Source organism: Silene latifolia, chromosome Y, assembly GCF_048544455.1.
Source record: "Silene latifolia isolate original U9 population chromosome Y, ASM4854445v1, whole genome shotgun sequence".
NCBI lineage: Eukaryota > Viridiplantae > Streptophyta > Magnoliopsida > Caryophyllales > Caryophyllaceae > Silene > Silene latifolia.
Window position 1 is genome coordinate 216,309,179 of NC_133538.1, and position 21,557 is coordinate 216,330,735.

Genomic DNA, 21,557 nt, shown 5'->3' on the forward strand with positions numbered 1-21,557 from the left:
ACCTTTCCTGCTTCTCATTTGAAGGCGGCAAGACAAAAAGACAACCTAGAGGGTCCGAGTTAACCCTTTTTTGGGGGGCCGGGTATCCTAAAACGCGACGGGAAAGGGTTTAGGGTTTGATTAGGCGGATCTACACGGATCCCCTAGTCAAACCCTAAACCCTTTCCCTTGCTTCTCATTTGAAGGCGGCAAGACAAAAATAAACCCTAGAGGGGCCGAGTGAACCCTTTTTTGGGGGCCGGGTATCCTAAAACGAGACGGGAAAGGGTTTAGGGTTTGATTAGGTGGAACGCTACCGCGGATCCCCATAATCAAACCCTAAAACCTTTCCCTTGCTTCTCATTTGAAGGCGGCAAGACAAAAAGACAACCTAGAGGGGCCGAGTTAACCCTTTTTGGGGGGGCCGGGTATCCTAAAACGCGACGGGAAAGGGTTTAGGGTTTGATTAGGCGGACCGCTACCACGGATCCCCCTAGTCAAACCCTAAACCCTTTCCCTTGCTTCTCATTTGAAGGCGGCAAGACAAAAATAAACCCTAGAGGGGCCGAGTGAACCCTTTTATGGGGGGCCGGGTATCCTAAAACGTGACGAGAAAGGGTTTAGGGTTTGATTAGGCGGACCACTACCTCGAATCCCCCTAATCAAACCCTAAAACCTTTCCCTTGCTTCTCATTTGAAGGCGGAAAGACAAAAAGACACCCTAGAGGGGCCGAGTGAACCCTTTTTGGGGGGGCTGGGTATCCTAAACGCCTTGACGGGAAAGGGTTTAGGGTTTGATTAGGCGGACCGCTCTGCAGATCCCCTAATAAAACCCTAAACCCTTTCCCTTGGTTCTCATTTGAAGGCGGAAAGACAAAAAGAAACCCTAGAGGGGCCGAGTGAACCCTTTTTTGGGGGACCGGGTATCCCAAAACGAGACGTGAAAGGCTTTAGGGTTTGATTAGGCGGACGCCACCGCCGATCCCCATAATCAAACCCTAAAACCTTTCCCTTGCTTCTCATTTGAAGGCGTAAGACAAAAAGACATCCTAGAGGGGTCGAGTGAACCCTTTTTGGGGGGACCGGGTATCCTAAAACGGACGGGAAAGGGTTTAGGGTTTGATTAGGCGGACCGCTACCGCGGATCCCCCTAATCAAACCCTAAACCCTATCCCTTGCTTCTCATTCGAAGGCGGCAAGACAAAAGGACACCCTAGAGGGGCCGAGTGAACCTTTTTCGGGGGGTTGGGTATCCTAAAACGGGACGGGGAAAGGGTTTAGGGTTTGATTAAGCGGACGCACCGCGGATCCCCTAATCAAACCCTAAACCTTTTCCCTTGCTTCTCATTCGAAGGCGGAAACACAAAAAGACACCCTAGAGGGGCCGAGTGAACCCTTTTTTGGGGGACCGGGTATCCTAAAACGAGACGGGAAAGGGTTTAGGGTTTGATTAGGCGAACCGCTCTTGCGGATCCCCCTAATCAAACCCTAAAACCTTTCCTTGCTTCTCATTTGAAGGCGGCAAGAGAAAAAGACACCCTAGAGGGGCCGAGTGAACCCTTTTTTGGGGGGCCGGTATCCTAAAACGAGACGGGAAAGGTTTTAGGGTTTGATTAGGGGATCCATGTAGTGTCCGCCTAATCAAACCCTAAACCCTTTCCCTTGCTTCTCATTTGAAGGCGGCAAGACAAAAAGATACCCTAGAGGGGCCGAGTGAACCCTTTTTGGGGGAGCCGGGTATCCTAAAACGGGACGGGAAAAGGTTTAGGGTTTGATTAGCGGACGCTCCGCGGATCCCCTAATCAAACCCTAAACCCTTTCCCTTGCTTCTCATTCAAAGGCGGAAAGACAAAAAGACACCCTAGAGGGGCCGAGTGAACCCTTTTTGGGGGTGGGTATCTAAGCGCGACGGGAAAGGGTTTAGGGTTTGATTAGGCGGACCGCCTCTGCAGATCCCCTAATAAAACCCTAAACCCTTTCCCTTGGTTCTCATTTGAAGGCGGAAAGACAAAAAGAAACCCTAGAGGGGCCGAGTGAACCCTTTTTTGGGGGGCCGGGTATCCCAAAACGAGACGTGGAAGGCTTTAGGGTTTGATTAGGCGGACCGCTACCGCCGATCCCCATAATCAAACCCTAAAACCTTTCCCTTGCTTCTCATTTGAAGGCGTAAGAAGACAAAAAGACATCCTAGAGGGTCGAGTGAACCCTTTTTGGGGGCCGGTATCCTAAACGGACGGGGAAAGGGTTTAGGGTTTGATTAGGCGGACTGCCACCGCGGATCCCCCTAATCAAACCCTAAACCCTATCCCTTGCTTCTCATTCAAAGGCGGCAAGACAAAAGGACACCCTAGAGGGGCCGAGTGAACCCTTTTTTGGGGGGGTTGGGTATCCTAAAACGGGACGGGAAAGGGTTTAGGGTTTGATTAAGCGGACCGCTACCACGGATCCCCTAGTCAAACCCTAAACCCTTTCCCTTGCTTCTCATTTGAAGGCGGCAAGACAAAAATAAACCCTAGAGGGGCCGAGTGAACCCTTTTATGGGGGGCCGGGTATCCTAAAACGAGACGGGAAAGGGTTTAGGGTTTGATTAGGCGGACCACTACCTCGAATCCCCCTAATCAAACCCTAAAACCTTTCCCTTGCTTCTCATTTGAAGGCGGAAAGACAAAAAGACACCCTAGAGGGGCCGAGTGAACCCTTTTCGGGGGTGGGTATCCTAAAACGACGGGAAAGGGTTTAGGGTTTGATTAGGCGGACCGCCTCTGCAGATCCCCTAATAAAACCCTAAACCCTTTCCCTTGGTTCTCATTTGAAGGCGGAAAGACAAAAAGAAACCCTAGAGGGGCCGAGTGAACCCTTTTTTGGGGGGCCGGGTATCCCAAAACGAGACGTGGAAGGCTTTAGGGTTTGATTAGGCGGACCGCTACCGCCGATCCCCATAATCAAACCCTAAAACCTTTCCCTTGCTTCTCATTTGAAGGCAGTAAGACAAAAAGACATCCTAGAGGGGTCGAGTGAACCCTTTCTTGGGGGGGCCGGGTATCCTAAAACGGGACGGGAAAGGGTTTAGGGTTTGATTAGGCGGACCGCTACCGCGGATCCCCCTAATCAAACCCTAAACCCTTTCCTTGCTTCTCATTCGAAGGCGGCAAGACAAAAGGACACCCTAGAGGGGCCGAGTGAACCTTTTTTTGGGGGGGTTGGGTATCCTAAACGGGAAAGGGTTTAGGTTTGATTAGCGGACGCCACCGCGGATCCCCTAATCAAACCCTAAACCTTTTCCTTGCTTCTCATTCGAAGGCGGAAACACAAAAAGACACCCTAGAGGGGCCGAGTGAACCCTTTTTTGGGGGGCCGGGTATCCTAAAACAGAGGGGGAAAGGGTTTAGGGTTTGATTAGGCGAACCGCCACTGCGGATCCCCTAATCAAACCCAAAACCTTTCCCTTGCTTCTCATTTGAAGGCGGCAAGAGAAAAAGACACCCTAGAGGGGCCGAGTGAACCCTTTTTGGGGGCCGATATCCTAAACGAGATTTTAGAGGGAAAGGTTTTAGGGTTTGATTAGGCGGACCGCCACCGCCGATCCCCATAATCAAACCCTAAAACCTTTCCCTTGCTTCTCATTTGAAGGCGGTAAGACAAAAAGACATCCTAGAGGGGCCGAGTGAACCCTTTTTGGGGGACCGGGTATCCTAAAACGGGACGGGAAAGGGTTTAGGGTTTGATTAGGCGGACCGCTACCGCGGATCCCTAAATCAAACCCTAAACCCTATCCCTCGCTTCTCATTCGAAGGCGGCAAGACAAAAGGACACCCTAGAGGGGCCGAGTGAACCTTTTTTTGGGGGGGTTGGGTATCCTAAAACGGGACGGGAAAGGGTTTAGGGTTTGATTAGGCGGACCGCTACCGCGGATCCCCCTAATCAAACCCTAAACCTTTCCCCTCGCTTCTCATTCGAAGGCGGAAACACAAAAAGACACCCTAGAGGGGCCGAGTGAACCCTTTTTTGGGGGCCGGGTATCCTAAAACGAGACGGGAAAGGGTTTAGGGTTTGATTAGGCGAACCGCCACTCTGCGGATCCCCTAATCAAACCCTAAAACCTTTCCTTGCTTCTCATTTGAAGGCGGCAAGACAAAAAGACACCCTAGAGGGCCGAGTGAACCCTTTTTTGGGGGTAGGGTATCCTAAAACGAGACGTGGAAGGCTTTAGGGTTTGATTAGGCGGACCGCTACCGCCGATCCCCATAATCAAACCCTAAAACCTTTCCTTGCTTCTCATTTGAAGGCGTAAGACAAAAAGACATCCTAGAGGGGTCGAGTGAACCCTTTTTGGGGGACCGGGTATCCTAAAACGGGACGGAAAAGGGTTTAGGGTTTGATTAGGCGGACAGCTACCGCGGATCCCCCTAATCAAACCCTAAACCCTTTCCCTTGCTTCTCATTCGAAGGCGGCAAGACAAAAGGACACCCTAGAGGGGCCGAGTGAACCTTTTTTTGGGGGGGTTGGGTATCCTAAAACGGGACGGGAAAGGGTTTAGGGTTTGATTAGGCGGACCGCTACCGCGGATCCCCTAATCAAACCCTAAACCCTTTCCCTTGCTTCTCATTCGAAGGCGGAAACACAAAAAGACACCCTAGAGGGGCCGAGTGAACCCTTTTTTGGGGGCCGGGTATCCTAAAACGAGACGGGAAAGGGTTTAGGGTTTGATTAGGCGAACGCCATGCGGATCCCCTAATCAAACCCTAAAACCTTTCCCTTGCTTCTCATTTGAAGGCGGCAAGAGAAAAAGACACCCTAGAGGGGCCGAGTGAACCCTTTTTTGGGGGGCCGGTATCCTAAAACGAGACTTAGGAAAGGTTTTAGGGTTTGATTAGGGGATCCACCAGTGAGTCCGCCTAATCAAACCCTAAACCCTTTCCCTGCTTCTCATTTGAAGGCGGCAAGACAAAAAGACACCCTAGAGGGGCCGAGTGAACCCTTTTTGGGGGAGCCGGGTATCCTAAAACGGGACGGGAAAGGGTTTAGGGTTTGATTAGGCGGACCGCTACCGCGGATCCCCCTAATCAAACCCTAAACCCTTTCCTTGCTTCTCATTCGAAGGCGGCAAGACAAAAAGACACCCTAGAGGGGCCGAGTGAACCCTTTTTTGGGGTGGACCGGGTATCCTAAAACGGGACGGGAAAGGGTTTAGGGTTTGATTAGGCGGACCGCACTCGCAGATCCCCTAATAAAACCCTAAACCCTTTCCTGGTTCTCATTTGAAGGCGGAAAGACAAAAGAAACCCTAGAGGGGCCGAGTGAACCCTTTTTTGGGGGCCGGGTATCCTAAAACGAGACGTGGAAGGCTTTAGGGTTTGATTAGGCGGACCGCTACCGCCGATCCCCATAATCAAACCCTAAAACCTTTCCTTGCTTCTCATTTGAAGGCGTAAGACAAAAAGACATCCTAGAGGGGTCGAGTGAACCCTTTTTGGGGGACCGGGTATCCTAAAACGGGACGGGGAAAGGGTTTAGGGTTTGATTAGGCGGACCGCTACCGCGGATCCCCATAATCAAACCCTAAACCCTATCCCTTGCTTCTCATTCGAAGGCGGCAAGACAAAAGGACACCCTAGAGGGGCCGAGTGAACCTTTTTTTGGGGGGGTTGGGTATCCTAAAACGGGACGGGAAAGGGTTTAGGGTTTGATTAAGCGGACCGCTACCACGGATCCCCTAGTCAAACCCTAAACCCTTTCCCTTGCTTCTCATTTGAAGGCGGCAAGACAAAAATAAACCCTAGAGGGGCCGAGTGAACCCTTTTATGGGGGTCGTGGGTATCCTAAAACGAGACGGGAAAGGGTTTAGGGTTTGATTAGGCGGACCACTACCTCGAATCCCCCTAATCAAACCCTAAAACCTTTCCCTTGCTTCTCATTTGAAGGCGGAAAGACAAAAAGACACCCTAGAGGGGCCGAGTGAACCCTTTTTTGGAAATTTGGGTATCCTAAAACGCGACGGGAAAGGGTTTAGGGTTTGATTAGCGGACCGCCACTGCAGATCCCCTAATAAAACCCTAAACCCTTTCCTTGGTTCTCATTTGAAGGCGGAAAGACAAAAAGAAACCCTAGAGGGGCCGAGTGAACCCTTTTTGGGGGGCCGGGTATCCCAAAACGAGACGTGGAAGGCTTTAGGGTTTGATTAGGCGGACCGCTACCGCCGATCCCCATAATCAAACCCTAAAACCTTTCCTTGCTTCTCATTTGAAGGCGAGTAAGACAAAAAAGACATCCTAGAGGGTCGAGTGAACCCTTTCTTGGGGGCGGGTATCCTAAACGGATTTTAGGGAAAGGGTTTAGGGTTTGATTAGGCGGACCGCTACCGCGGATCCCCTAATCAAACCCTAAACCCTTTCCCTTGCTTCTCATTCGAAGGCGGCAAGACAAAAGGACACCCTAGAGGGGCCGAGTGAACCTTTTTTTGGGGGGGGGGGGTATCCTAAAACGGACGGGAAAGGGTTTAGGGTTTGATTAGGCGGACCCTACCGCGGATCCCCCTAATCAAACCCTAAACCTTTTCCCTTGCGACTCATTCGAAGGCGGAAACACAAAAAGACACCCTAGAGGGGCCGAGTGAACCCTTTTTTGGGGGGGCGGTATCCTAAAACGAGACAGGAAAGGGTTTAGGGTTTGATTAGGCGAACCGCACTGCGGATCCCCTAATCAAACCCTAAAACCTTTCCCTTGCTTCTCATTTGAAGGCGGCAAGAGAAAAAGACACCCTAGAGGGGCCGAGTGAACCCTTTTTGGGGGCCGATATCCTAAAACGAGACGGGAAAGGTTTTAGGGTTTGATTAGGGGGATCCGCGGTAGCGGTCCGCCTAATCAAACCCTAAACCCTTTCCCTTGCTTCTCATTTGAAGGCGGCAAGACAAAAAGATACCCTAGAGGGGCCGAGTGAACCCTTTTTGGGGGAATCGGGTATCCTAAAACGGGACGGGAAAGGGTTTAGGGTTTGATTAGGCGGACCGCTACCGCGGATCCCCTAATCAAACCCTAAACCCTTTCCCTTGCTTCTCATTCGAAGGCGGCAAGACAAAAAGACACCTAGAGGGGCCGAGTGAACCCTTTTTTTGGGGGCCGGGTATCCTTGAACGGGACGGGAAAGGGTTTAGGGTTTGATTAGGCGGACCGCTACCACGGATCCCCCTAATCAAACCCTAAAACCTTTCCCTTGCTTCTCATTTGAAGGCGGCAAGACAAAAAGAAACCCTATAGGGGCCGAGTGAACCCTTTTATGGGGGTAGGGGTATCCTAAACGAGAGGCAGGGGAAAGGGTTTAGGGTTTGATTAGGCGGACCGCCACCGCCGATCCCCATAATCAAACCCTAAAACCTTTCCTTGCTTCTCATTTGAAGGCGGTAAGACAAAAATACACCCTAGAGGGGTCGAGTGAACCCTTTTTGGGGGGGACCGGGTATCCTTGAACGGACGGAATTGGTTTAGGGTTTGATTAGGCGGACGCTACCGCGGATCCCCCTAATCAAACCCTAAAACCTTTCCCTTGCTTCTCATTTGAAGGCGGCAAGACAAAAAGACACCCTAGAGGGGCCGAGTGAACCCTTTTTTGGGGGGGCGGGTATCCTAAAACGAGAGGGGAAAGGGTTTAGGGTTTGATTAGGCGGACCGCTACCGCCGATCCCTATAATCAAACCCTAAAACCTTTCCCTTGCTTCTCATTTGAAGGCGGCACGACAAAAATACACCCTAGAGGGGCCGAGTGAACCCTTTTTTGGGGGGGGCGGTATCCTAAAACGAGACGGAAAGGGTTTAGTGTTTGATTAGGCGGACCGCTACCACGGATCCCCCTAATCAAACCCTAAACCCTTTGCCTTGCTTCTCATTTGAAGGCGGCAAGACAAAAATAAACCCTAGAGGGGCCGAGTGAACCCTTTTTTTTGGGGGCCGGGTATCCTAAAACGAGACGGGAAAGGGTTTAGGGTTTGATTAGGCGGACCGCTACCTCGGATCCCCCTAATCAAACCCTAAAACCTTTCCCTTGCTTCTCATTTGAAGGCGACAAGACAAAAAGACACCCTAGAGGGGCCGAGTGAACCCTTTTGGGGGGGGCTGGGTATCCTAAACGCGGGGGAAAGGGTTTAGGGTTTGATTAGGCGGACCGCTACCGCCGATCCCTATAATAAAACCCTAAAACCTTTCCCTTGCTTCTCATTTGAAGGCAGTAAGACAAAAAGACACCCTAGAGGGGTCGAGTGAACCCTTTTTTGGGGGGGCCGGGTATCCTAAAACGGGAAGGGAAAGGGTTTAGGGTTTGATTAGGCGGACCGCTACCGCGAATCCCCCTAATCAAACCCTAAACCCTATCCCTTGCTTCTCATTCGAAGGCGGCAAGACAAAAGGACACCCTAGAGGGGCCGAGTGAACCTTTTTTTGGGGGGGTTGGGTATCCTAAAACGGGACGGGAAAGGGTTTAGGGTTTGATTAGGCGGATCGCTACCGCCGATCCCCCTAATCAAACCTTAAACCTTTTCCCTTGCTTCTCATTCGAAGGCGGAAACACAAAAAGACACCCTAGAGGGGCCGAGTGAACCCTTTTTTGGGGGGTCGGGTATCCTAAAACGAGACGCGAAAGGGTTTAGGGTTTGATTAAGTGAACCGCTACTGCGGATCCCCCTAATCAAACCCTAAAACCTTTCCCTTGCTTCTCATTTGAAGGCGGCAAGAGAAAAAGACACCCTAGAGGGGCCGAGTGAACCCTTTTTTGGGGGGCCGGTATCCTAAAACGAGACGGGAAAGGTTTTAGGGTTTGATTAGGGGGATCCGCGGTAGCGGTCCGCCTAAACAAACCCTAAACCCTTTCCCTTGCTTCTCATTCGAAGGCGGCAAGACAAAAAGACACCCTAGAGGGGCCGAGTGAACCCTTTTTTGGGGGGCCGGGTATCCTTGAACGGGACGGGAAAGGGTTTAGGGTTTGATTAGGCGGACCGCTACCACGGATCCCCCTAATCAAACCCTAAACCCTTTCCCTTGCTTCTCATTTGAAGGCGGCAAGACAAAAAGAAACCCTAGAGGGGCCGAGTGAACCCTTTTATGGGGGGCCGGGTATCCTAAAACGAGATGGGAAAGGGTTTAGGGTTTGATTAGGCGGACCGCTACCACCGATCCCCATAATCAAACCCTAAAACCTTTCCCTTGCTTCTCATTTAAAGGCGGCAAGACAAAAATACACCCTAGAGGGGCCGAGTGAACCTTTTTTGGGGGGGCGGGTATCCTTGAACGGGACGGGAATGGGTTTAGGGTTTGATTAGGCGGACCGCTACCGCGGATCCTCCTAATTAAACCCTAAACCCTTTCCCTTGCTTCTCATTTCAAGGCGGCAAGACAAAAAGTAACCCTAGAGGGGCCGAGTGATCCCTTTTTTGGGGGGCCGGGTATCCTAAAACGAGACGGGAAAGGGTTTAGGGTTTTATTAGGCGGACCGCTACCGCCGATCCCCATAATCAAACCCTAAAACCTTTCCCTTGCTTCTCATTTGAAGGCGGCAAGACAAAAATACACCCTAGAGGGGCCGAGTGAACCCTTTTTGGGGGGGCCGGGTATCCTAAAACGAGACGGGAAAGGGTTTAGGGTTTGATTAGGTGGAACGCTACCGCGGATCCCCATAATCAAACCCTAAAACCTTTCCCTTGCTTCTCATTTGAAGGCGGCAAGACAAAAAGACAACCTAGAGGGGCCGAGTTAACCCTTTTTGGGGGGCAGGGTATCCTAAAGCGACGGGAAAGGGTTTAGGGTTTGATTAGGCGGACCGCTACCACGGATCCCCTAGTCAAACCCTAAACCCTTTCCCTTGCTTCTCATTTGAAGGCGGCAAGACAAAAATAAACCCTAGAGGGGCCGAGTGAACCCTTTTTTGGGGGTAGGGTATCCTAAACGAGACGGGAAAGGGTTTAGGGATTGATTAGGTGGAACGCTACCGCGGATCCCCCTAATCAAACCCTAAAACCTTTCCCTTGCTTCTCATTTGAAGGCGGAAAGACAAAAAGACACCCTAGAGGGGCCGAGTGAACCCTTTTTGGGGGGATCGGGTATCCTAAAACGCGACGGGAAAGGGATTAGGGTTTGATTAGGCGGACGCCACTGCAGATCCCCTAATAAAACCCTAAACCCTTTCCCTTGGTTCTCATTTGAAGGCGGAAAGACAAAAAGAAACCCTAGAGGGGCCGAGTGAACCCTTTTTGGGGGGCCGGGTATCCAAAACGAGACGTGGAAGGCTTTAGGGTTTGATTAGGCGGACCGCTACCGCCGATCCCCATAATCAAACCCTAAAACCTTTCCTTGCTTCTCATTTGAAGGCAAGTAAGACAAAAGACATCCTAGAGGGTCGAGTGAACCCTTTTTTGGGGGCGGGTATCCTAAAACGGGACGGGAAAGGGTTTAGGGTTTGATTAGGCGGACACCGCGGATCCCCTAATCAAACCCTAAACCCTATCCCTTGCTTCTCATTCGAAGGCGGCAAGACAAAAGGACACCCTAGAGGGGCCGAGTGAACCTTTTTTTGGGGGGGTTGGGTATCCTAAAACGGGACGGGAAAGGGTTTAGGGTTTGATTAAGCGGACCGCTACCGCGGATCCCCCTAATCAAACCCTAAACCTTTTCCCTTGCTTCTCATTCGAAGGCGGAAACACAAAAAGACACCCTAGAGGAGCCGAGTGAACCCTTTTTTGGGGGGCCGGGTATCCTAAAACGAGACGGGAAAGGGTTTAGGGTTTGATTAGGCGAACCGCTACTGCGGATCCCCCTAATCAAACCCTAAAACCTTTCCCTTGCTTCTCATTTGAAGGCGGCAAGAGAAAAAGACACCCTAGAGGGGCCGAGTGAACCCTTTTTTGGGGGGCCGGTATCCTAAAACGAGAAGGGAAAGGTTTTAGGGTTTGATTAGGGGGATCCGCGGTAGCGGTCCGCCTAATCAAACCCTAAACCCTTTCCCTTGCTTCTCATTTGAAGGCGGCAAGACAAAAAGACACCCTAGAGGGACAAAGTGAACCCTTTTTTGGGGGGCGGGTATCCTAAAACGAGACGGGAAAGGGTTTAGGGTTTGATTAGGTGGAACCACGGATCCCCCTAATCAAACCCTAAAACCTTTCTCTTGCTTCTCATTTGAAGGCGGCAAGACAAAAAGACAACCTAAAGGGGCCGAGTTAACCTTTTTTTGGGGGGCCGGGTATCCTAAAATGCGACGGGAAAGGGTTTAGGGTTTGATTAGGCGGACCGCTACCACGGATCCCCCTAGTCAAAACCTAAACCCTTTCCCTTGCTTCTCATTTGAAGGCGGCAAGACAAAAAGAAACCCTAGAGGGGCCGAGTGAACCCTTTTTTTGGGGGCCGGGTATCCTAAAACGAGACGGGAAAGGGTTTAGGGTTTGATTAGGCGGACCACTACCTCGAATCCCCCTAATCAAACCCAAAAACCTTTCCCTTGCTTCTCATTTGAAGGCGGAAAGACAAAAAGACACCCTAGAGGGGCGGAGTGAACCCTTTTTGGGGGTGGGTATCCTAAAACGCGACGGGAAAGGGTTTAGGGTTTCATTAGGCGGACGCTCTGCAGATCCCCTAATAAAACCCTAAACCCTTTCCCTTGGTTCTCATTTGAAGCGCGTAAGACAAAAAGAAACCCTAGAGGGTCGAGTGAACCCTTTTTGGGGGCCAGGTATCCTAAAACGGGACGGGAAAGGGTTTAGGGTTTCATTAGGCGGACCGCTACCGCGGATCCCCCTAATCAAACCCTAAACCTTTTCCCTTTCTTCTCATTCGAAGGCGGAAAGACAAAAAGACACCCTAGAGGGGCCGAGTGAACCCTTTTTGGGGGGGCCGGTATCCTAAAACGAGACAGAAAGGTTTTAGGGTTTTATTAGGGGATCCGCGGTGGATGTCCGCCTAATCAAACCCTAAACCCTTTCCCTTGCTTCTCATTTGAAGGCGGCAAGACAAAAAGACACCCTAGAGGGGCCGAGTGAACCTTTTTTGGGTGGGTTGGGTATCCTAAAACGGGACGGGAAAGGGTTTAGGGTTTGATTAGGCGGACCGCTACCGCAGATCCCCTAATCAAACCCTAAACCTTTTCCTTTCTTCTCATTCGAAGGCGGAAGACAAAAAGACACCCTAGAGGGGCCGAGTGAACCATTTTTTGGGGGGCCGGGTATCCTAAAACGAGACGGGAAAGGGTTTAGGGTTTGATTAGGCGAACCGCCTTTGTGGATCCCCTAATCAAACACTAAAACCTTTCCCTTGCTTCTCATTTGAAGGCGGCAAGAGAAAAAGACACCCTAGAGGGGCCGAGTGAACCCTTTTTTTGGTGGGTAGGTATCCTAAAACGAGTCGGGAAAGGTTTTAGGGTTTTATTAGGGGATCCGCGGAGCGGTCCGCCTAATCAAACCCTAAACCCTTTCCCTTGCTTCTCATTTGAAGGCGGCAAGACAAAAAGAAACCCTAGAGGGGCCGAGTGAACCCTTTTTTGGGGGGGTCGGGTATCCTAAAACGAGACGGGAAAGGGTTTAGGGTTTGATTAGGTGGAACCACGGATCCCCCTAATCAAACCCTAAAACCTTTCCCTTGCTTCTCATTTGAAGGCGGCAAGACAAAAAGACAACCTAAAGGGGCCGAGTTAACCCTTTTTTGGGGGGCCGGGTAACCTAAAACGCGACGGGAAAGGGTTTAGGGTTTGATTAGGCGGACCGCTACCACGGATCCCCCTAGTCAAACCCTAAACCCTTTCCCTTGCTTCTCATTTGAAGGCGGCAAGGCAAAAAGAAACCCTAGAGGGGCCGAGTGAACCCTTTTTTTGGGGGCCGGGTATCCTAAAACGAGACGGGAAAGGGTTTAGGGTTTGATTAGGCGGACCACTACCTCGAATCGCCCTAATCAAACCCGAAAACCTTTCCCTTACTTCTCATTTGAAGGCGGAAAGACAAAAAGACACCCTAGAGGGGCCGAGTGAACCCTTTTTTGGGGGGCTGGGTATCCTAAAACGCGACGGGAAAGGGTTTAGGGTTTCATTAGGCGGACCGCTACTGCAGATCCCCCTAATAAAACCCTTTCCCTTGGTTCTCATTTGAAGGCGGAAAGACAAAAAGAAACCCTAGAAGGCCCGAGTGAACCCTTTTTTGGGGGGCTGGGTATCCCATAACGAGACGTGAAAGGCTTTAGGTTTTGATTAGGCGGACCGCTACCGCCGATCCCCATAATCAAACCCTAAAACCTTTCACTTGCTTCTCATTTGAAGGCAGTAAGACAAAAAGAAACCCTAGAGGGGTCGAGTGAACCCTTTTTTGGGGGGGGCCAGGTATCCTAAAACGGGACGGGAAAGGGTTTAGGGTTTGATTAGGCGGACGCTGCCGCGGATCCCCTAATCAAACCCTAAACCTTTTCCTTTCTTCTCATTGAAGGCGAAAGACAAAAAGACACCCTAAAGGGGCCGAGTGAACCCTTTTTTGGGGGCCGGGTATCCTAAAACGAGACGGGAAAGGGTTTAGGGTTTGATTAGGCGAACCGCCATCGCGGATCCCCTAATCAAACACTAAAACCTTTCCTTGCTTCTCATTTGAAGGCGGCAAGAGAAAAAGACATCCTAGAGGGGCCGAGTGAACCCTTTTTTGGGGGCCGGGTATCCTAAAACGGGACGGGATAGGGTTTAGGGTCTGATTAGGCGGACCGCTACCGAGGATCCCCCTAATCAAACCCTAAACCCTTTCCCTTGCTTCTCATTCGAAAGCAAAGAAGACAAAAAGACACCCTAGAGGGGCCGAGTGAACCTTTTTTTGGGGGGTCGGGTATCCTAAAACGGGACGGGAAAGGGTTTAGGGTCCGATTAGGCGGACCGCTACCGCGGATCCCCTAATCAAACCCTAAACCCTTTCCCTTGCTTCTCATTCGAAGGCGGCAAGAAAAAAGACACCCTAGAGGGGCCGAGTGAACCCTTTTTGGGGGCGGGGCGGGTATCCTAAAACGGGACGGGAAAGGGTTTAGGGTTTGACTAGGCGGACCGCTACCGCGGTTCCCCCTAATCAAACCCTAAACCCTTTCCCTTGCTTCCCATTCGAAGGCGGAAAGACAAAAAGACATCCTAGAGGGGCCGAGTGAACCCTTATTTGGGGGGCCGGGTATCCTAAAACGAGACGGGAAAGGGTTTAGGGTTTGATTAGGCGGACCGCTACTGCGATTCCCCCTAATCAAACCCTAAAACCTTTCCCTTGCTTCTCATTTGAAGGCGGCAAGAGAAAAAGACACCCTAGAAAGGCCGAGTCAACCCTTTTTGGGGGGGCCGGGTATCCTAAAACGGGACGGGAAAGGGTTTAGGGTTTGATTAGGCGGACCGCTACCGCGGATCCCCCTAATCAAACCCTAAACCCTTTCCCTTGCTTCTCGTTCAAGGCGGCAAGAAAAAGACACCCTAGAGGGGCCGAGTGAACCCTTTTTGGGGGCGGGGCGGGTATCCTAAAACAGGACGGGAAAGGGTTTAGGGTTTGACTAGGCGGACCGCTACCGCGGTTCCCCCTAATCAAACCCTAAACCCTTTCCCTTGCTTCTCATTTGAAGGCGGCAAGAGAAAAAGACACCCTAGAAAGGCCGAGTGAACCCTTTTTTGGGTAGCCGATATCCTAAAAACGAGGGGAAAGGTTTTAGGGTTTGATTAGGGGATCCGCGGTAGCGGTCCGCCTAATCAAACCCTAAACCCTTTCCCTTGGTTCTCATTTGAAGGCGGCAAGACAAAAAGACACCCTACACGGGCCGAGTGAACCCTTTTCTGGGGGGGTCGGGCATCCTAAAACGGGACGGGAAAGGGTTTAGGGTTCGATTAGGCGGACCGCTACCGTGGATCCCCCTAATAAAACCCTAAACCCTTTACCTTGCTTCTCATTCGAAGGCGGAAAGACAAAAGGACACCCTAGAGAGGCCGAGTGAACCCTTTTATGGGGGGCCCGTTATCCTAAAACGGGACGGGAAAGGGTTTAGGGTTTGATTAGGGGGACCTCTACCGCTTATCCCCTTAATCAAACCATAAACCCTTTCCCTTACTTCTCATTCGAAGGCGGAAAGACAAAAAGACATCCTAGAGGGGCCGAGTGAACCCTTTTTGGTGGGACCGGGTATCCTAAAACGGGACGGGATAGGGTTTAGGGTCTGATTAGGCGGACCGCTACCGAGGATCCCCCTAATCAAACCCTAAACCCTTTCCCTTGCTTCTCATTCAAAGGCGGCAAGACAAAAAGACACCCTAGAGGGGCCGAGTGAACCCTTTTTGGGGGGTGCGGGTATCCTAAAACGGATGAGAAAGGGTTTAGGGTTTGATTCGGCGGACCGCCACCGCGAATCCCCTAATCAAACCCTAAACCCTTTCCCTTGCTTCTCGTTCGAAGGCGGCAAGAAAAAAAGACACCCTAGAGGGGCCGAGTGAACCCTTTTTTGGGGGGCCGGGTATCCTAAAACGGGACGGGAAAGGGTTTAGGGTTTGACTAGGCGGACCACTACCGCGGATCCCCCTAATAAAACCCTAAACCCTTTACCTTGCTTCTCATTCGAAGGCGGAAAGACAAAAAGACACCCTAGAGGGGCCGAGTGAACCCTTTTTTGGGGGCGGGTATACTAAACGGACAGGGAAAGGGTTTAGGGTTTGATTAGGCGGACGCCACCGCGCATCCCCTTAATCAAACCCTAAACCCTTTCCCTTAATTCTCATTCGAAGGCGGAAAGACAAAAAGACACCCTAGAGGGGCCGAGTCAACCCTTTTTGGGGGCCGGTATCCTAAAACGGGACGGAAAGGGTTTAGGGTCTGACAGGCGGACCGCTACCATGGATCCCCTAATCAAACCCTAAACCCTTTCCCTTGCTTCTCGTTCGAAGGCGGCAAGAAAAAAAGACACCCTAGAGGGGCCGAGTGAACCTTTTTTTTGGGGCCGGGTGTCCTAAACGGGACGGGAAAGGGTTTAGGGTTTGACTAGGCGGACCGCTACCGCGGTTCCCCCTAATCAAACCCTAAACCCTTTCCCTTGCTTCTCATTCGAAGGCGGAAAGACAAAAAGACACCCTAGAGGGGCCGAGTGAACCCTTTTTCGGGGGACCGGGTATCCTAAAACGAGACGGGAAAGGGTTTAGGGTTTGATTAGGCGGACCGCCTGCGAATCCCCTAATCAAACCCTAAAACCTTTCCTTTGCTTCTCATTTGAAGGCGGCAAGAGAAAAAGACACCCTAGAGAGGCCGAGTGAACCCTTTTTGGGTGGCGATATCCTAAAACGAGACGGGAAAGGTTTTAGGGTTTGATTAGGGGGATCCACGGTAGCGGTCCGCCTAATCAAACCCTAAACCCTTTCCTTGCTTCTCATTTGAAGGCGGCAAGACAAAAAGACACCCTAGAGGGGCCGAGTGAACCCTTTTCCGGGGAGCCGGGTATTCTAAAAAACAGACGGAAAGGGTTTAGGGTTTGATTAGGGGGACCGCTACCGCGGATCCCCCTAATAAAACCCTAAACCCTTTACCTTGCTTCTCATTCGAAGGCGGAAAGACAAAAAGACGCCCTAGAGGGGCCGAGTGAACCCTTTTTTGGGGGGCCGGGTATCCTAAAACGGAACGGGAAAGGGTTTAGGGTTTGATTAGGCGGACCGCTACCGCGTATCCCCTTATTCAAACCCTAAACCCTTTCCCTTACTTCTCATTCGAAGGCGGAAAGACAAAAAGACACCCTAGAGGGGCCGAGTCAACCCTTTTTGGGGGGGCCGGGTATCCTAAAACGGGACGGGAAAGGGTTTAGGGTTTGACTAGGCGGACCGCTACCGCGGTTCCCCCTAATCAAACCCTAAACCCTTTCCCTTGCTTCTCATTTGAAGGCGGCAAGAGAAAAAGACACCCTAGAAAGGCCGAGTGAACCCTTTTTTGGGTGGCCGATATCCTAAAACGAGACGGGAAAGGTTTTAGGGTTTGATTAGGGGGATCCGCGGTAGCGGTCCGCCTAATCAAACCCTAAACCCTTTCCCTTGGTTCTCATTTGAAGGCGGCAAGACAAAAAGACACCCTACACCGGCCGAGTGAACCCTTTTCTGGGGGGTCGGGCATCCTAAAACGGGACGGGAAAGGGTTTAGGGTTCGATTAGGCGGACCGCTACCGTGGATCCCCCTAATAAAACCCTAAACCCTTTACCTTGCTTCTCATTCGAAGGCGGAAAGACAAAAGGACACCCTAGAGAGGCCGAGTGAACCCTTTTATGGGGGGCCGGTTATCCTAAAACGGGACGGGAAAGGGTTTAGGGTTTGATTAGGGGGACCTCTACCGCTTATCCCCTTAATCAAACCATAAACCCTTTCCCTTACTTCTCATTCGAAGGCGGAAAGACAAAAAGACATCCTAGAGGGGCCGAGTGAACCCTTTTTGGTGGGACCGGGTATCCTAAAACGGGACGGGATAGGGTTTAGGGTCTGATTAGGCGGACCGCTACCGAGGATCCCCCTAATCAAACCCTAAACCCTTTCCCTTGCTTCTCATTCGAAAGCAAAGAAGACAAAAAGACACCCTAGAGGGGGCGAGTGAACCCTTTTGGGGGCGGGTATCCTAAAACGGGATGAGAAAGGGTTTAGGGTCCGATTAGGCGGACGCACCGCGAATCCCCTAATCAAACCCTAAACCCTTTCCCTTGCTTCTCGTTCGAAGGCGGCAAGAAAAAAAGACACCCTAGAGGGGCCGAGTGAACCTTTTTTTTGGGGGCCGGGTATCCTAAAACGGGACGGGAAAGGGTTTAGGGTTTGACTAGGCGGACCACTACCGCGGATCCCCCTAATAAAACCCTAAACCCTTTACCTTGCTTCTCATTCGAAGGCGGAAAGACTAAAAGACACCCTAGAGGGGCCGAGTGAACCCTTTTTTGGGGGGCCGGGTATACTAAAACGGAACGGGAAAGGGTTTAGGGTTTGATTAGGCGGACCGCTACCGCGTATCCCCTTAATCAAACCCTAAACCCTTTCCCTTAATTCTCATTCGAAGGCGGAAAGACAAAAAGACACCCTAGAGGGGCCGAGTCAACCCTTTTTGGGGGGGCCGGGTATCCTAAAACGGGACGGGAAAGGGTTTAGGGTCTGATTAGGCGGACCGCTACCGCGGATCCCCCTAATCAAACCCTAAACCCTTTCCCTTGCTTCTCGTTCAAGGCGGCAAGAAAAAGACACCCTAGAGGGGCCGAGTGAACCCTTTTTGGGGGGGGGGTGTCCTAAACGGGACGGGGAAAGGGTTTAGGGTTTGACTAGGCGGACCGCCACCGCGGTTCCCCTAATCAAACCCTAAACCCTTTCCCTTGCTTCTCATTCGAAGGCGGAAAGACAAAAAGACACCCTAGAGGGGCCGAGTGAACCCTTTTTCTGGGGACCGGGTATCCTAAAACGAGACGGGAAAGGGTTTAGGGTTTGATTAGGCGGACCGCCTCTCGCGAATCCCCTAATCAAACCCTAAAACCTTTCCTTTGCTTCTCATTTGAAGGCGGCAAGAGAAAAAGACACCCTAGAGAGGCCGAGTGAACCCTTTTTTGGGTGGCCGATATCCTAAAACGAGACGGGAAAGGTTTTAGGGTTTGATTAGGGGGATCCACGGTAGCGGTCCGCCTAATCAAACCCTAAACCCTTTCCCTTGCTTCTCATTTGAAGGCGGCAAGACAAAAAGACACCCTAGACGGGCCGAGTGAACCTTTTTTGGGGGGAGCCGGGTATCCTAAAAACAGAGACGGGGAAAGGGTTTAGGGTTTGATTAGGCGGACGCTACCGCGGATCCCCTAATAAAACCCTAAACCCTTTACCTTGCTTCTCATTCGAAGGCGGAAAGACAAAAAGACGCCCTAGAGGGGCCGAGTGAACCCTTTTTGGGGGTAGGGTATCCTAAAGCGGAACGGGAAAGGGTTTAGGGTTTGATTAGGCGGACGCACCGCGTATCCCCTTATTCAAACCCTAAACCCTTTCCCTTACTTCTCATTCGAAGGCGGAAAGACAAAAAGACACCCTAGAGGGGCCGAGTGAACCCTTTTTGGGGGGGCCGGGTATCCTAAAACGGGACGGGAAAGGGTTTAGGGTCTGATTAGGCGGACCGCTACCGCGGATCCCCTAATCAAACCCTAAACCCTTTCCCTTGCTTCTCATTCGAAGGCGGCAAGACAAAAAGACACCCTAGAGGGGCCGAGTGAACCCTTTTTTGGGGGGGGCGGGTATCCTAAAACGGGACGGGAAAGGGTTTAGGGTTGATTTGGCGGACCGCCACCGCGGTTCCTCCCAATCAAACCCTAAACCCTTTCCTCGCTTCTCATTCGAAGGCGAAAGACAAAAAGACACCCTAGAGGGGCCGAGTGAACCCTTTTTGGGGGACGGGTATCCTAAAACGGGACGGGAATGGGTTTAGGGTTTGATTAGGCGGACCGCCTCGCGAATCCTAATCAAACCCTAAAACCTTTCCTCGCTTCTCATTTGAAGGCGGCAAGAGAAAAAGACACCCTAGAGAGGCCGAGTGAACCCTTTTTTGGGTGGCCGATATCCTAAAACGAGACGGTAAAGGTTTTAGGGTTTGATTAGGGGGATCCACGGTAGCGGTCCGCCTAATCAAACCCTAAACCCTTTCCCTTGCTTCTCATTTGAAGGCGGCAAGACAAAAAGACACCCTAGACGGGCCGAGTGAACCCTTTTCTGGGGGGAGGGCCGGGTATCCTAAAACGGGACGGGAAAGGGTTTAGGGTGTGATTAGGCGGACCGCTACCGCGGATCCCCTAATAATACCCTAAACCCTTTACCTTGCTTCTCATTCGAAGGCGGAAAGACAAAAAGACACCCTAGAGGGGCCGAGTGAACCCTTTTTGGGGGGGCCGGGTATCCTAAAACGGGACGGGAAAAGGTTTAGGGTTTGATTAGGCGGACCGATACCGCGTATCCCCTTAATCAAACCCTAAACCGTTTCCCTTACTTCTCATTCGAAGGCGGAAAGACAAAAAGACACCCTAGAGGGGCCGAGTGAACCCTTTTTGGGGGGGCTGGGTATCCTAAAACGGGAAGGGAAAGGGTTTAGGGTCTGATTAGGCGGACCGCTACCGCGGATCCCCCTAATCAAACCCAAAACCCTTTTCCTTGCTTCTCATTCGAAGGCGGCAAGAAAAAAAGACACCCTAGAGGGGCCGAGTGAACCCTTTTTTGGGGGCCGGTATCCTAAAACGGGACGGGAAAGGGTATAGGGTTTGACTAGGCGGACCGCCTCTTTGCGAATCCCCCTAATCAAACCCAAAACCTTTCCTTGCTTCTCATTTGAAGGCGGCAAGAGAAAAGACACCCTAGAGAGGCCGAGTGAACCCTTTTTTGGGTGGCCGATATCCTAAAACGAGACGGTAAAGGTTTTAGGGTTTGATTAGGGGATCCACGGTAGCGGTCCGCCTAATCAAACCCTAAACCCTTTCCCTTACTTCTCATTCGAAGGCGGAAAGACAAAAAGACACCCTAGAGGGGCCGAGTGAACCCTTTTTGGGGGGGGCCGGGTATCCTAAAACGGGACGGGAAAGGGTTTAGGGTTTGATTAGGCGGACCGCTACCGCGGATCCCCCTAATCAAACCCAAAACCCTTTTCCTTGCTTCTCATTCGAAGGCGGAAAGACAAAAAGACACCCTAGAGGGGCCGAGTGAACCCTTTTTTGGGGGACCGGGTATCCTAAAACGAGACGGGAAAGGGTTTAGGGTTTGATTAGGCGGACCGCCACGCGAATCCCCTAATCAAACCCTAAAACCTTTCCCTTGCTTCTCATTTGAAGGCGGCAAGAGAAAAAGACACCCTAGAGAGGCCGAGTGAACCCTTTTTGGGTGGCGATATCCTAAAACGAGACGGTAAAGGTTTTAGGGTTTGATTAGGGGGATCCACGGTAGCGGTCCGCCTAATTAAACCCTAAACCCTTTCCCTTGCTTCTCATTTGAAGGCGGCAAGACAAAAAGACACCCTAGACGGGCCGAGTGAACCCTTTTCTGGGGGGAGGGCCGGGTATCCTAAAACGGGACGGGAAAGGGTTTAGGGTTTGATTAGGCGGACCGCTACCGCGGATCCCCTAATAAAACCCTAAACCCTTTACCTTGCTTCTCATTCGAAGGCGGAAAGACAAAAAGACACCCTAGAGGGGCCGAGTGAACCCTTTTTTGGGGGGGCCGGGTATCCTAAAACAGGACGGGAAAAGGTTTAGGGTTTGATTAGGCGGACCGATACCGCGTATCCCCTTAATCAAACCCTAAACCCTTTCCCTTACTTCTCATTCGAAGGCGGAAAGACAAAAAGACACCCTAGAGGGGCCGAGTGAACCCTTTTTGGGGGGGCTGGGTATCCTAAAACGGGATTGGAAAGGGTTTAGGGTCGATTAGGCGGACCGCACCGCGGATCCCCTAATCAAACCCAAAACCCTTTTCCTCGCTTCTCATTCGAAGGCGGCAAGAAAAAAGACAACCTAGAGGGGCCGAGTGAACCTTTTTTTGGGGGGCCGGGTATCCTAAAACGGGACGGGAAAGGGTTTAGGGTTTGACTAGGCGGACCGCTGCCA